A 13,650-nucleotide genomic window follows, 5' to 3' on the forward strand; every position below is an offset into this window, starting at 1 on the left:
TTAAACCAAAGGTCCCGGGTTCGATACCCGGCTCCGGAACAATTTTTCCCTCGAAATTATTCAAATCAACTTTACAGGGAGTTATACCTGAAAATCTTGATTTGAATTATATTTTTGTTTCACAATGTTTACTAACCTATAGTGTCCGTCTGCATTCACACATTCTCGACATCTTTTTGTATAATTTTTATTCACAAGCTAAATTTTCCTTGCTGAATTCTTCTTAATTCCACTTCTTAGACGAACTTAGAGGCAATCTAAGAAATGAACCGTTTGAAATCTACAATCAATTTTATATATGGCAGTATTATTTCTAGAGAGTGTGGCCCGCGCGTTCCCCAGATGTTAGGTTTGCAACTATTAATTTTTTAAGATACTTAAAAGTAGAATCTACACGAACGATCCTCGTTTAGTATATAAGCAAAGGAACATCTTTTTAAATTGTTTCATCCAAAGTTCTCTGTCTGCTATGTCTTCTCCCCTAAGTCCATGTTTCTGCATACTTCCTTGCAACTCGTCCATCCATCCCTTTGATGTTTTGTCCTTTCATCTTCTGCATTCTATAGACCATTCGTTATCTCATGAAACCAAATACACGCCGAAGCTTGTAGTAAGAACCTTATGGTGGCGGTAAGTGAGCTACCTAGCTGCAAGTAGAAGTATAGCGAGGGGCGGAAGCTTCCCAGTGCAATTTCTTTTTCCCCTTACGTGTAGGTAGTTTCATGATATAACGAATAACCTACGTCTCTTCTTTTAGGACTACCCTTGGCAATCTACTGTCGGACATTCTTGTTATATGTTCTTACCATTCCAGTCTTTTTTATTTTGTTCAATTATTTTTAAAGCATTTATTTTTACATGCATAATTTAGGCCTATTCTATTCTAATGTTCTAATTCTCTGCCCTTTTTATTTCCCAGCGGAGCGCTTCCAAAATTCCACTTCCATAGGGAGTAATATTGATGTATCTTATTTAAAACGCACGTTTCAGCTCCGTACAGCATATGCTTTGCACTACTGACTGGTAAGTAAGAGTTTCTTGTTCACGATAAAATATTGCTGTTGCAAAATACAGTTTACCGTGCCAAATGCTTTCCTTCCGTTGTTTATTATTTTCTTCTATTTCATTTTGTTCCACTACATATTGACCTGAGATAGCATAATTTTAATTTCTACTTCATCTATCTGCGATTCTTACATTTTAGTTATTGGATACTCTGCTCTACTATACTTTATTTTCAAACTGCATTGTTGGTATTCTTTTAACAATTTCCTGCTCATATATTCTGCGTTCTATTGTCTTGAGATATTATTACTTGTTCGTCAGCGAATAGTAGGTTGTGGAGATATCAACTGTGTGTAATTGGAATTCCTGTCTTCTTACATATTCTTCACACCACTCTCTTAAACTTGATTCAATAAAAAATTTTAATAACATAGGAGACAAATAGCAACTCTATAGCAGACCCTTGCTAGTCCTGAAATCTTCTGATATGAAATTTATATCTTAATTTTGCATGTGATTCCCTTATATATTTTCTTAATTATTTTAATAATTTTTTCCATAATTTACATGCATTTTTCTAGTGTTTTTTGTAACAGCTTTCTCGAGACACTACTGTAAGCTTTTTCTAAGTCAGTGAATACTAATGCATAATTTTTCAATTTAGTTTTACTTTCTATTAGTACTTAACTCATCCATGCGTGCTAAGAAATATACACTGCCTAATTATCTTAAAGATTTGAAGAACAACGAGAAAAGGTTCAGAAAAGAATTAACCAAATTTCTACATACTCGTACCTTCTACACAATTGATGAATTGTTTATGCTTGTGAATTGAATTATTCTACTTAAATGACATGTACAATTTTATATAGCTCAACTAAAATATGTTTTTATATTGACTTAATCTGTTTACTATGTATTGTATTTTTTGTTTAGCATAACTGATGAATTGTATGTACTGTAAATTGAATAGTATACTGTATAGGTCAACTGATGAATTGTTTAAGCTTATAAATTGAATTAATCTACTTCATATGAATTGTATAGCTTAACGAAAATAAGTTTGTAAATTGAACTAATTTGATTATATATGTTTGTATAGTTTGGCTGATGAATTGTATATGTTCTTAAAATGATTACTAGTCTGTGTAGCTCTACTGATGAATTGTATATAGACCTACTGTAAATTGAATGGTAATATGTATAGCTCAACTGATGAATTGTTTATGATTATAAATTGAATTAATCTACTTGATATTAATTGCACAAATTTGTATAGCTTAATGAAAGTATGCTACTTTGTATTGTATATATTTGTATAGTTTTGGCCGATGAATTGTATATGCTTTAAATTGAATAGTAATCTATATAGCTCTACTGATATTGTTTGTGTTTGTAATTTGAAGTAGTTTGCATGATATGTATTATCAATTTCTGTATATCACAACTGGTTGAATTGTTTATGCCTTAAATTTAATTAAATTGTTTTGTATTATAATATAGCTCAACTTATGAATGATCGTTTGCGTTTGTAAATTTAATAATCTGATTGGCTATGTATTGTATACTTTTAGTAGAGCCATCGATGTAGCTCAGTCGGCAGACTCGCCGGGCCGCTGATCCGGAGCTGCGTTCGGGCTTGGGTTGGATCCCCCTTTGGACTTTGGTTTCTTCGGAGGTTTTCCCCAGCCGTGGGACGGAAGCCGGATGGTCTATGGCGAGTCCTTGGCATCAACCCCTTTGATTTGATTACGCCCTTTGTTTTGATTACCTGGTTGGGTTTTTCCGAGGTTTCCCCCACCGAAAAGGCAAATGCCGGGTAATATTTTGGCGAATCCTCGGACCTCATCTCATCTCACTACATCTCGCCAAAATGTAAAAAAATGTAAAAAAAATGTAAAAAAAATGTAAAAAAATTGTGCAAAATTGTAAAAATTGTAGAAAATTACTAAATTGTAAAACTATAAAAATTTGTAAAAATTGTAATTGTAATATTGTAAAATGTTGACATGTTCCACATCTTAAAGCTTCATTGCTCATGTAAGATCTATGGAATAAAATGAATGAATGAATGAATGAATGAATGAATGAATGAATGAATGAATGAATGAATGAATGAATGAATGAATGAATGAATGAATGAATGAATGAATGAATGAATGAATGAATGATTGTAGGCTGTAGATGAAAAGGATATGTTTGCTATCAAGTGTCAGAGCCATTATAGTTGTGGAAATAGTACAAAGGCAAAAATATAATACACAACGTCAATTAGTAAGCATTGCGTCGTAGTAAAGAACTACTCATCAGGAGTGTTAAAAGAATAAGGGTTAATAAAAGGACTGCTGGAATATAAAAAATTGTCGTTGCCGTCGATAGAGGGTACGATTCTTTTATGAAAAGAGACATTTTAAAATATATTTTTATGAAAAATATTCAAATTTATATTTAATAAAAAGGATACTTACAAAGAGGGCTATACACATTAAATAAAATATTATCAGATTTTTGGGATGGAGATTTCAGCACAAAATTCAAAAGTAATGGCATTTTTGGGACAAGATCCAATCTAAAGTAAAATAATACACAATAACCAATACCTAGAACAAGTACAAAATTTCAATTATCTGTGTTATGAAATAGCTTACCAAAATGAAAAAGATGTGAACAAGAAAATCACCAAATTTACACAAATTTTAGGAATAATAAATAATACATTAAAAGCTAAATTAGTACACAAATCCACAAGAATAAAAATATATATAATACTGTAGCATTAATCTCCCCTTTATATGGAAATGAGATTTGTACATTAAGGAAAAGAGATACCAGCAGAATCGAAGTAACGGAAATGAAATTTCTCAGACGGACAACAGGATATACTCTTTTAGATCGAAAAAGGAATGAAGAAATATTGAAACAATTAGAAGTAGAGTCAGTAGAAGAAAAAATCAACAGATACAAACTAAATTGGCTACACCATGTAAAACGAATGGACAATTCAAGAATCCCCAAAATGTTAATGCAATATCAAGCCTGAGAACATCGACGGTTAGGAAGATCCTTCAGAAGACTGCTAGATGGGGCCGAAACAGGTCTACACAGGCCTAATTCGTCACGGATGATGATGATGAAAATACAATAATTGAAAATGCATAAAACAAGTAAGAAACATATTACACTTTCTCCCACACCTGTGGAGTAACGGTCAGCGCGTCTGGCCGCTAAACCAGGTAGCCCGGGTTCGATTCCCGGTGGGGGCAAGTTGCCTGGTTGAGGTTTTTTCCGGGGTTTTCCCTCAACCCAATATGAGCAAATGCTGGGTAACTTTCGGTGCTGGACCCAGGACTCATTTCACCGGCATTATCACCTTCATCTCATTCAGACGCTAAATAACCAAAGATGTCGATAAAGCGTCATAAAATAACCTACTAAAATAAAATAAAAATTACACTTTCTTAAAATTATTTTAATACAGTTAATAAAGTTACGATAAAAGGAATCTTATAGCTCTGATTAATTTGTGTCGTATATCAAATTATTCTTGAAAATAGTAAAATATTTTAAAGGTGGAAAGGTGCTCTCTTAGGAAATGTGAAGTCGGATAAGATACATGGAGTTAGAGTCCCATGCTTTCGTGACCTCGACCTTGGATTGAGGTGGGGTCAACACCACGCTTCGACCGCCTTTATCCTCCATTACAGATACGGTACTAAACGCGCCAGGATGCTGAAGGAACCCCGAGACCGTTCTGAAAGTTTGGCACCGAGAAAAATTGCTCGGGGTTGAACAGTCAGCTGCAAGTTTGGTTGGCTTGGCTTGACTTTTCAAGGGCTGGACCCGTCAAGTACGTACACTTAGGCCTATTGTGCGTCCTATACAGGGTCGAAGTGAAACAGCCTTGCAGATTTTCAGAGCGAATAGCTCATGTTGTGTGTAACAAAAAACTATAATATCATATTGTTGGAAAGTTCAAAGCTATTTTTTTTTATATTTCTTCCCAAACGTTTAAAAGCTTCTTAACTATTGCGAGTATCGTGATTTTTTTTCCATATCGATTGGAAAACTAATAAAGAATAATTTATCCCTCTGGCGTATTTCAATAGTGTTGACGGTTTTCGTGTAAATTTAATTTTTAACACCCCGAAAATCATACCACTGCACGATGCGAGTTGGTTACAACACAGCGCCGGAGAACAGCTCATCTAGCGGGACACACCGAGTTCGTTGACCTTTTACATCTGTATCACGAGTAGAGTGTGTTAGCGGCGATGTTGCCGGACTGCTGAAACTTTCAACTTAATTTTCTAATTAACAGTGCATTTAATCACAAAACATATTTATTTATTTATTTATTTATTTTTATTTATTCTGGTGTAGTTAAGGCCATCAGGCCTTCTGTTCCACAACACCAGAAATACAAATACAATAACAGAAATAAAAAGGGAAAAAAACACAAAACATAACATAAGTTTTCTATTCATTTCAGTGTACCCTATCGTCCCTTTTAATCTGCAGGGTTGTTTCACTTCCACTCTGTATACGCGATGATTGTCCAAGCCCGACTTGTGGTCTGGGTGGCATTCGTGAATACGACGCTGACAGGTGGGCATTCCTGCTTCAGCCCCTGATAGAGCTACGTCCCGCTTAGCGGACAAGTATCCTGATAAGTCGCAGGGGCCAGCAGCTCCAAGCCTTTTCTGTGACCGTCGACTGACAGATGAGTCATCCTGCTTCAGCCCCTGATAGAGCCAAGTCCCATTTACAGACGAGTAGTCTGATAAGTTCTATAGGACCAGAGCCCTAAGAAGTACCTCGGGAAAAACCTATGCAACTCTGCTGTGTTCACAACATATTACATCACAATCTGGCCGTGGATTGAAACCGGTCCGCCTGGATGGAAGACCAACTCGTCGTTTCAGTTAATCTAGAAACTGACCTATACGGCCACCAAAGTTGAAAATTAGTGTCAGATTATTGCTTGTTATCAGATGATTGTGACTTGTGAGGATCACACGATAAATTTATAATTATTGAGCTGACGTCAAAATATTTAACTCCAACATTATCATCATCCGTCAAGAATTAGGCCTATATAGACCTGTTTCGGCCCCATCTAGCAGTCTTCTAAAGGATCTTCCCAACCGTCGATGTCCTCTGGATTGATATTGCATCATCGTTTTGGGGATTCTTGTATTGTCCATTCGTTTTACAAGGTGTAGCCAATTTAGTTTGTATTTGTTTATTTTTTTCTTCTACTGACTCTACTTCTAATTGATCCAATATTTCTTCATTCCTTTTTCGATCTAAAAGAGTATATCCTGCTGTCCGTCTGAAAAATTTCATTTCCGTTGCTTTGATTCTGCTCATATCTCTTTTCCTTAATGTCCAAATCTCACTTCCGTATAAAAGGGAGGGTAATGCTAGTGTATTATATATTTTTATTCTTGTGGATTTTTGTACTAATTTAGCTTTTAATGTATTATTTATTATTCCTAAAATTTGTGTAAATTGGTGATTTTCTTGTTAACATCTTTTTCATTTCGATAAGATATTTCATAACCCAGATAATTAAAATTTTGTACTAGTTCTAGACATTGGTTATTGTGTATTATCTTACTTCTGATTGGATCTTGTCCCAAAAATGCCATTGCTTTTGATTTCTATGCTGAAATCTCCATCCCAAAATCTGATAATATTTTATTTTATGTATATAGTCCTCTTTGTAAGTTATTCTCTGAATTGGAAATTATAACTTCATCTCCTGGTTTAATGTTAAGATACTGGTTATTATGATTACTGATGTATAGATTTGGTTCTATTTAGAAATGATTTCATTCATGTAAATATTAAATACTGTTGGAGATAATGGGCAACCTTGTCTAACTCCATTTTAACATATTTTTTTTCGGATATACGATTACTTATTTTGACACTTATTTTGTCAGTGTACATTTCTATTATGTTTTGTAATAGCAGATTTGGTATTTTTTCCTTGTAAAATTTCAAATAAAAGGTCTCTTGGAAACTTGTCAAAAGCTTTCACAAAATCGATAAATGCTATGTGGATTTCTAAATTAAATTCTCTTCTTTTTTAAATAGTAATTTGATACTGAATAATAGATCTATACTTGTTCTTCCTTTTCTAAAGACATTTTGGCACACTAGAAGGAAGGTTGCAGGATTTGTTTTTTAGTTTTTCGTTTAAAATTCTGCTGAAATAGATTATAAGCATAAGAGGGCGATAGCTAACAGAGAAATTAGAAAACGTCACAGACAATCTTGGAAGGAGTTTATATATAATTTTAGAAGCGGACATCTATGAAACAAAACCCAATACTTATAAAATTATAAAATATATAAACAAAGAAATAAAACATTAACACTTGTCCCAAAATAAAAACATTTTTAGATTTTTACAAAAACCTAGGGAACAACCCTACTCTTGAGTCAAAATTCTGGGGCACAAAAAACGCAGATGAACACTACAAGAAGCATTAAAGAAGACGTAAAATAGTGAATCACCTGGCGAAGACAACCTAAATTTAGAATTGTATAAATATACAGAAGGTCTATTTCAAGAAAAACTATTAAGATTCCTAAACAGAATATATCGAACCGCCACTATACCATGAAGATTGGAAACATAGTATAATTATTCCCATATATAAAAAAGACGATAAACAGAATGTTCAGAATTATAGAGGGATCAGTATCCTCAACACATGCTTAACTCCAACGTCTGATTAGAAAATCAAATTCTGTTGTTGCTACGCACCAATGAATCGCATATAATCTATATATATATATATATATATATATATATATATATATATATATAATTTGAACTGGCAACGGAAATTACGGGAAAACGGCTGAGCGAATTTTAAAAAATGGCCCCTCATTTTGAAGCTTGGAACCCAAAGTTTTTCGGAAAAATAGTAGTTTTCAGTGAAATGTCAATCTTCCTACATAATTTTCCTATTTTCCAAAATCCATCTGTCGTCAGTTTTGAGAACTAGCTAATTGCATTCAGGAGGAGCGAAGCGAGCATCAAGTCGGCAGTGTTGCATTTCAGAATAAAACAAAACACACACTAAAGTAAACAATATTACACGAAGGCCATGATCTGCAAGAATGCTGACATATTTAGAGCTCAAATTAAATTGATTATTAATAACTTACTTACCGACTTACTTACTTACTTACTTACTTACTTACTTACTTACTTACTTACTTACTTACTTACTGGCTTTTAAGGAACCCTGAGGTTCATTGTCGCCCTCACATAAGCCCGCCATCGGTCCCTATCCTGAGCAAGATTAATCCAGTCTCTATCATCATATCCCACCTCCCTCAAATCCATTTTAATATTATCTTCCCATCTTCGTCTCGGCCTCCCTAAAGGTCTTTTTCCTTCCGGCCTCCCAACTAACACTCTATATGCATTTCCGGATTCGCCCATACATGCTACATGCCCTGCCCATCTCAAACGTCTGGATTTAATGTTCCTAATTATGTCAGGTGAAGAATATAATGCGTGTAGTTCTGTGTCGTGTAACTTTCTCCATTCTCCTGTAACTTCATCTCTCTTAGCCCCAAATATTTTCCTGATCACCTTATTCTCAAACACCCTTAACCTATGTTCCTCTCTCAACGTGAGAGTCCAAGTTTCAAAACCACAAAGAACAACCGGTAATATAATTGTTTTATAAATTCTAACTTTCAGATTTTTTGACAGCAGACTGGATGATAAAAGCTTCTCAACCGAATAATAACACGCATTTCCCATATTTATTCTGTGTTTAATGTCCTCCCGAGTATCATTTATATTTGTTACTGTTGCTCCAAGATATTTGAACTTCTCCACCTCTTCGAAAGATAAATTTCCAATTTTTATATTTCCATTTCGCAAAATATTTCCGTCACGAGACATAATCATATACTTTGTCTTTTCAGGATTTACTTCCAAACCTACTTAAAAAATTAACTTGCTAAAAATTATTTACAGTTTCGATTCTGTGGTGTGTAATTTTCTGGGTAGAGCTGTGAATTGGATATTAAAAACTACAAAACTTGAGGTGATTTGATGACATTATTACTATTAGAAATGAAATATTATTGTAGTTAATGCCGTGATGTGACTATTTTTCATTAATTATTATACATATTAATGCTTTATTGATGATATGAAAGTGAAACATTTTGGGGTTATATAAGTAGATGTAGAGAATAACTTAAATTAGATTTTGATTTCTATATTCTACTGAGTGGCGGCTATATAGTATATATAGTATATGTTACTGAAAGCTATAAAACTTAAGTAAGATAATAATATTATTAAAAATCAAATATTTTTATTGTTATTATTCAAGTGGGGATGGGTCTTTTTCATATATATAATGGCGGTGTGGTGTAGATATTTATATGCGTGGTTCTCTTCAATATTGGCTCGAGAGAGAGTATCTTTCATTATTATGGAAGCAAATAACTTTCAGAATGTCTGGTATTCTTCATCTAGTCTATACTAATAATAAATCTGTAGCCAAAATTTTTCTGGTAATTTTCGATTTTCCAAAAATAATTGGTGTTAATATGTATAATTAACCATCCTGAAACCGAAAATCGCTTTTTTGAAATTTTTGTTTGTATGTCTGTCTATCTGTCTGTCTGTCTGGATGTTTGTTACCTTTTCACGCGATAATGGCTGAACGGATTTCGATGAAAACTGGAATATAAATTAAGTTCGTTGTAACTTAGATTTTAGGCTGTATGGCATTCAAAATACGGTATTTAAAAGGGGGGTTATAAGAGGGCCTGAATTAAATAAATCGAAATATCTCGCTTATTATTGACTTTTTGTGAAAAATGATACATAAGAAAAGTTTCTTTAAACGTGATTTCCGATAAGTTTTATTCTTTGAAAAATTTTGACAGGACTGATATTTAATGAGATAAATGACTTTTAAAATTAAAATAACTGCCATCTAAGGCGGTGTAATGAAATAAAAAAGAAATGACTTCGTCTATTAGGGGCCTTGGACAACAACAATCGAAAGCTATGAAATGTAGCCTGCCAAGAATGTTTGTGTTTGTATGAAGTAATATCGGAAGCTAAATTAACCGATCTATATACTTAATTATTATTTCACCATTGGAAAGTGTAGTTTCTCTAGATGGACATAATGCTATAATGTTATAACAGTAACCCCAATAACTTCTGAGTGAATCGAGAACAGGTAAGATTAAAATAGCTTCTTATGTACAGAAAACTTGATAGGCTATTCTGAATATTCGTTTCCTGTATTTCTTAAAAAATGTTTATGTACACATTAAATCTAAATGATGTCAATGTTCATTAAACTATGGTTTCATGTAATAAAAATTAAGAAACATGTTAAAGGAATTGTTATTGCACCAAATGAGTGCTCTCTGGACCAAAATGATCGTATTTTAATTATTTAAATACAATTTAAATTAAGTAACATATTAAACGATTTATCCTTCTATGAAGCACGAATGTTCCCTGAACCAAATGTCCCATTTTAATTATTTAAATACAATTTAAATTAAGTAACATATTAAACGATTTATCCTTCTATCAAGCACGAATGTTCCCTGGATCAAATGTCACATTTTAATTATGTAATTATTTTATATTTATTTCTAACGGGTGAAGCGGAGCGCACGGGTACGGCTAGTTGAAAATAAATCTGAAAAATGTTTATTTGAACGTCTAATGAACTCAGTTTGCAGCATTTGCTGCACAAGCCACTAGTTAGTGTAGCCTATAACTTCTTAAACTTAAGTGGTAAATATTTTTCGCTAGTGTTACTTTTATAATAATTACCTCACTTTAGAAGTATGACGACTTAGTGGAAGTACATGCTGGAGCAGCGATAATCCGCACTAGCGACGATGCGACAAGAGCGACGAAATTGGAAGCATAGATGCCTATAAGAGCGTTCATGTTGAAACAGTTACAAGAGAAACACGACAAGCGATAAAAGCGACGATTACAAATACATCGATTTCGGTCGCTGTTATCGTGCACGGTTATAGATTTATGTTCAGCACTATTCATTATGACGTGGCAATACATTATCAGTTGTTTTAATGAAATCTGTTTTAATCGTTTGAACGTACGCACATCAATATTGTTTTCATGGGTTGCGAAAAGTTAATTAGCGCCGTGTTTGTGAGCGACCTGTATGTACCAAGCAGATAAATTCCATCATAATAGATTTATTTTAGACAAAATTTGGAATTATGTGAAGGGTGAAATGGATACAATACTGGGTGTTTAGTTCAAAGTGTCATGGCTCGCTGTATGCCGTCATGTGGCTAGCCGATGAGCCTAGACAATTCAATCTTCCTACACTTCCGCAGAGGTGTATTACCTATGAGGTAGAGAAGTTGCCTAGCAAGTACGGCGTTCATTCTGAAGAGTACGTACCGATACGTACGGTAACGCCGGTAGTGGCAGGAATGTGAACTGTTTGGAAACACGTACTGTCGGGATATGGAGAGAGGGTTAAGACGATTACTTACGTATATGTTGACATTAACTTCGACGGTCAACATGGACACGGAGCATTTGATATGTGTTGTGGAATGTTACCGTACGCAACCGATGATAACAAATACCCTGCGTACGACTTGCCGGCGCAAAACACAGTTCGAAAGAGGTTATGGTAGTACACAGTCCGTACAGACCGCCATCTGTTGCTACGACGTTCAAGTTATACCATACACGTTCTTAAGTTCAGATTGAAGAACGCCTTAAATAATAGGCAACTTCTCTAACATATAAGCTGAAACTCGCTTGAAATCGGTGACCCAACAACAGTGACGTCATGACACACTTTGAAATGAACACCCAGTATATCAGTATCTAGTTCAGTTTCTCCTGATTTACCGTACCGGTACTTAATTCTTTAATAATGAAGAAAGGGACAGTATATAAAATGTTTCTGCATATTTTCCAGGCGTATGATTTGAAATATGAAATATCTGATTAGAAAACCACTCATCAATGCATAGTAATCAATGAGAGTTCTATCATTACAGATCTTGAATGACAATTTATTGTTCTAGTATCATGTCCTTCATCGTAGCATCCTTCGAAACTGTGCTCAGGCTTGAGTTAGTTTCCCGCTTGGGATAATTACCTGGTTGGTCTTTTACTGAGGTTTTCCCGAACTGTAAGGCAAATGTCAGGTAATCTGTAGCGAATCCTCACCGTCATCTCATCTCGCCAGAAAATAGTACAACTCTTGACTTGTTTTGCATTTTAAAACTTGAACGCTAAGTAGGATACAAGGAATAAAATAAGTTAAATTAAATGAAAAATGAATATTGTCCTGGTGTAATCACGATCTATTACTGGATCAAGAGTTAAATATACTGTATATAAAATGTGTTTATACCATTCTGTACGTTATGCATTTTAAGTGTTCCTTTGAATATTTTCCAGTGTATAATGTTATTTATGTGACATGATCTGTCTGCAATTCATTAAGCGTCTCCATTGCTCATGTAGCCATTATCCTTCTCGATTATTAAGTTCAATATACAGTTCCCTTGTTCAGACTTACCCAAGGGCGTTAGATTTCAAACGGTAACACAATTTATAGGATGTCTTCCTCCGGGAGTAAGTAAGCCACAGTCTAGCCACGAAGCTTGAGTTTATGAGGGTAGGTACTAGGAACAATAGACTATGCAAGTACTATTTCGAATTGTCTGTGATGAGGCCATAGTAGCGATCCTAGTGGTTAGCAACTATCTATGGATGCATATTTACTATGTATTGAGCTTCGTGACTGTATATACTAGACTGTGATAAAGCTGTGAAGGCCGTGTCGTAGATTTAGGGCACTTGAAAGACCTTCGCCCTGTTGGACTGCAGGGAAGATATTCAGACATTTCCCACTCTCGTCGAAATTTATAGGTACGGAATGGGTTCATACTTACTTACTTACTGGCTTTTAAGGAACCGGGATGTTCATTGCCGCCCTCACATAAGCCCGCCATTGGTCCCTATCCTGTGCAAGATTAATCCATTCTCTATCATCATATCCCACCTCCCTCATATCCATTTTAATATTATCCTCCCATCTACGTCTCGGCCTCCCTAAAGGTCTTTTTCCCTCCGACCTCCCAACTAATAGTCTATATGCATTTCTGGATTCGCCCATACGTGCGACATGCCCTGCCCATCTCAAACGTCTGGATTTAATGTTCCTAATTATGTCAGGTGAAGAATACAATGCGTGCAGTTCTGTGTTGTGTAACTTTCTCCATTCTCCTGTAACTTCATCCCGCTTAGCCCCAAATATTTTCCTAAGCACCTTATTCTCAAACACCCTTAACCTATGTTCCTCTCTCGAAGTGAGAGTCCAAGTTTCACAGCCATAAAGAACAACCGGTAATGTAACTGTGAATGGATTCATACCAATACAAATTTTTGTGCGCGCTTGTCCTACTGCCGGCCTTAATGTAAATCATATGGCACCATTTCATAATTTTGCAAAGAAAATTATTGCTCGTGAATTCAGAAAATAATTAATATTTCTGTATAAGTAGTCCTCTACCGTTCAGTGATTACCGGGCTTCCACCGGGATCCAAAGTACGTAGGTTGAATA

The sequence above is a fragment of the Periplaneta americana genome, chromosome 1, assembly GCF_040183065.1.
Source record: "Periplaneta americana isolate PAMFEO1 chromosome 1, P.americana_PAMFEO1_priV1, whole genome shotgun sequence".
NCBI classification, from domain to species: domain Eukaryota; kingdom Metazoa; phylum Arthropoda; class Insecta; order Blattodea; family Blattidae; genus Periplaneta; species Periplaneta americana.